The following is a 3487-nucleotide window of genomic DNA, read 5'->3' on the forward strand; positions in this document are numbered from 1 at the left end:
GAAACTCAGGCACAACAGCTTTAAAAGTAACAATGCAGAGTTTAAAATATCTTGAAAGGAAAAGCAAGTTGTACATAGTAGAAACTTGTAACTTCACATACAATCTTTTCCTATTTGCTTTATATATGAAAATACTCATTTTATTTAATATTTGTTAAGTTCAGAATTTTTAGGAACAAAAAAAGTGGATCTAGGTGTAGTCATTGAAGAAAACCTAAAGAATCACAGAAAGGGAATGGAAAGAGAGAAATGGAAGAAAAAGAGAAAGAAAAGTAGGAGGGGGGGAGTAAATTAGAAATAGGAGGAGGGAATGAAAGAGTTGGGACATGAATTGCCTCAGGAGTCTTGGTTGTCTAACCATTATATGTTGTCCAATATTTTGCTTCAAACGTTTTAGTAGCTCCAGGTTCTCCCATCATTATTAGTACTATAAAAGAAAGAACTAACACAATTATAAGTTGTAGACTTTCCTGAGTGCAGGAAGATAAGCTGACTTTTTTAAAAAGAATATCTTTATTTTTTTCAATTATACATAAAAACAATTTTTAATATTCATTTTTTTAATAATTTTTGAGTTCCAAGTTCCATCCCTCCATCCCTGCCCCCCTCCTTGAGAAGGCAAACACTTTGCTATAGATTACACATGTGCAGTTATGCAAAATATATTTCCATGTTAACCATGTTGCAAAAGAAAACACAGATAATAGCAAGATAAATAGTTTTAAAAGTATGCTTCAATCTGTATTCAGACTTCATCATTTCCTTCTCTGGAGGCAGATATAAGCTGACATTTTTAAAGGGGAAACCAGAATGTTGCAATATGCTAGAACTTAACATTTTTTGTTTAGATAAATTGTTTTATTTTTTATTTTCAACATTTTAACATGCATTACTAAATCAGTTCCCTATAGTTTTTCTTGGTTACGGATAGCTATATTCATAATGAAGATATCAGTTCCTTCTAAAATATTAGATTGAAAAATTTCAAATTTAATGTAACCTAAAAATCCAACAACAAATCTTCCCATAATACGTTTCCATATTAAACATTGTTAATAAACTGCAGTTTAAGGTTTTTAACTGCAAGAACAAATCTGATTTATTATCCAGCTATGAAAGGATTTCACCAATTTAAATTCTCATTTTAAGCATCTCTCAGAGAATCAGCTTTCAGAGTTGTGTTTTCTCAGTAGCTCCACCTAAGAGCAAAATGATGTTAAATTTATGTGAGTAATTGGAAAGAAGCAACCAATCAATCAACAAACATTTATTAAGCACCCAGTAAGCCAGGCATCGTGATATAATGCTAATATCCTAAGAGGAGAAAAAGGAGCATTGCCCAAAACCCTTAATTACTTCAAAGGGTATTGAGAAAGTTGAATAATAAACACAGAGATCTAGGGTGTGGATTGGTAACGTTCTGAGGGCTTAACACAAAGAAAGAGAAGGGAAGGTCAAAAGAGGAATGGGTTAGCAAAGAAAGGAAGAAGGGGAAGGGCGAGAGACGAGTACACAAGCATGTGGTAAGAAGCTCTTGTTTGTAGAGTACTTAACATCTGGTCTTGCCCATATACCAAGTACTGTGTCAATGTTGGCTGTTGTGATTTTCCACGCTTCCTTCGGTTTTAGTTTTTACTACCCTCTTTGTTGTTCAGGCATTTTTCAGCTGAGTCCAACTCTTCCTGATTCCATTTGGAAACTTCTTGGCAAAGGTATTGGAGTGATTTGCCATTTCCTTCTCATCTTACGAATGAGGAAACTGAGGCAAATGCCCAGGGTCACACAGCTAGTAAGTGTCCAAGACCAGATTGGAACTCAGAGCTTCCTGAGTCCAGGCCCTGGTGCTCTATCCTCGCTGCCCCCTGATGACAATAACAATAACAGTTGTCAAACTAAACTGGGAAAGCTGTGTATATGTGTGCGCGCACGTATGTACATATGTGTATAGATAAAAAGAGACATATATTTCCTAGTGCTATTAATGTAAAATGAATTGCATGCTTACGTTATGAAACTCGGTAACACCAGCATAGAAAAACGACTTCTCTTGTAATTCAGATTCTGTTAGTTTATAAACTCATTTGTTAAAGAGCTGTCTAAAGGTTGCAAAAAAAAAAGTATATAAAGGAAAGAGTGGGGGAGTGGGAATCACATGAAACTCACTTGTATCCAAAAGACAGAGGAAAACTGAGTATCCACAATTTGTTGTAGGAAATACATTAAATTCAACATGGAAACAATTGAGGATGAGGGCACCTTTAAGAGGAAGGGTAATTCTCGGGAGAGGATAGCTATAAACAAAACCATTTATTGTTCTTAAAGAAGTATTGAAAGTAAGGAAAAAAAGAAAATGAAAAACCAGACTAGAAGGGGATGTCTTAGATCAGATCTAAACAATCGCAAAATGGCAAAACAAATTTTGGTATACAAACGTACTGTAATGTGATTGCACCATCAGACACAAAGAAGATGACTTCAGAGGATTTAGAGAGTAGAAAGTGAAGCAAACAGAACCGGGAGAATAATTTAGACAAGTGTCACATTGTAAAGGAAAACAACTTTGAAAACTTAGCAACTGTGATCCAAACAAAGACCAATGCTATCACCCAACGTCACCTGTCACCTGACAGAGGTGATGGATACAAGGCATAGAGACATACCCACTGCGAGGATTTATTGTGCTTGATTCTATCTGTTTGTTACAAGGAATTTTTCTCCCCTTTCTTTTCTGGGTTAGTTGGGGAGAGGTGCTGGGTTAACAATAGTGATGCCCACATGAAGATGGCCTTGAAAACTTCTTTTGATTCACAGAAGAGAACAGAAGCAAGTTCAGAAGAAGCACAAACAGGACAATTTTGAAAATAAAGTGTAGAATTAATTTTACACATATATGTGTGTATATATATCTTTAATGAGACCTGACTTAAAAACAATGACTGGGACCCCAGGAAACATAAGACTGTCGCAGTCTAGGAACGCTGGGAACCCTGAAATCCAAGGGCAAAAGACATGAGTCCCACCTGAAAAGTATTCAACTCAAGCCTTCCTTCAGTCAGAGACAAGTTTTATTAAAACGCTGGTTAAAGTGGGTGACATTGTAAGAATCTGCTTTGGTAGAGGAGACGAACCCTTTTGATAGGGAAAAGGTGTGTGGGAAGATTTGGATGGAAGTGGACAAAAGCGTCGTCACGGTTCTTTCTTTCTTCCTCCCCCCTCCTCCCGAACCGAGCGCGAGGGGGCCGGCCGTGCGGCCGGCGTGGCGGTGCTTGCTCGCCGCGGGGCGGGTCGACCAGCACTCCGTGAGAGCGTACCGCCGCGGCTGGAGGACAGGAGGATCTGTCGATTGATCGCGGACTGAACGGACCTGGGTCGCGCTCTCGGTCTTGCCCCCCTCCCTCCCTCCCTCCCTCTCTCTCTCTCTCTCTTTCTCTCTATCTCTTTCTCTCTCTCTTCCCACCCCCCCCCTTATCTCCCGGTCCCTGCGCGC

Source organism: Notamacropus eugenii, chromosome Y (genome assembly GCF_028372415.1).
Source record: "Notamacropus eugenii isolate mMacEug1 chromosome Y, mMacEug1.pri_v2, whole genome shotgun sequence".
In the NCBI taxonomy this organism is placed as follows: Eukaryota; Metazoa; Chordata; class Mammalia; order Diprotodontia; family Macropodidae; genus Notamacropus; species Notamacropus eugenii.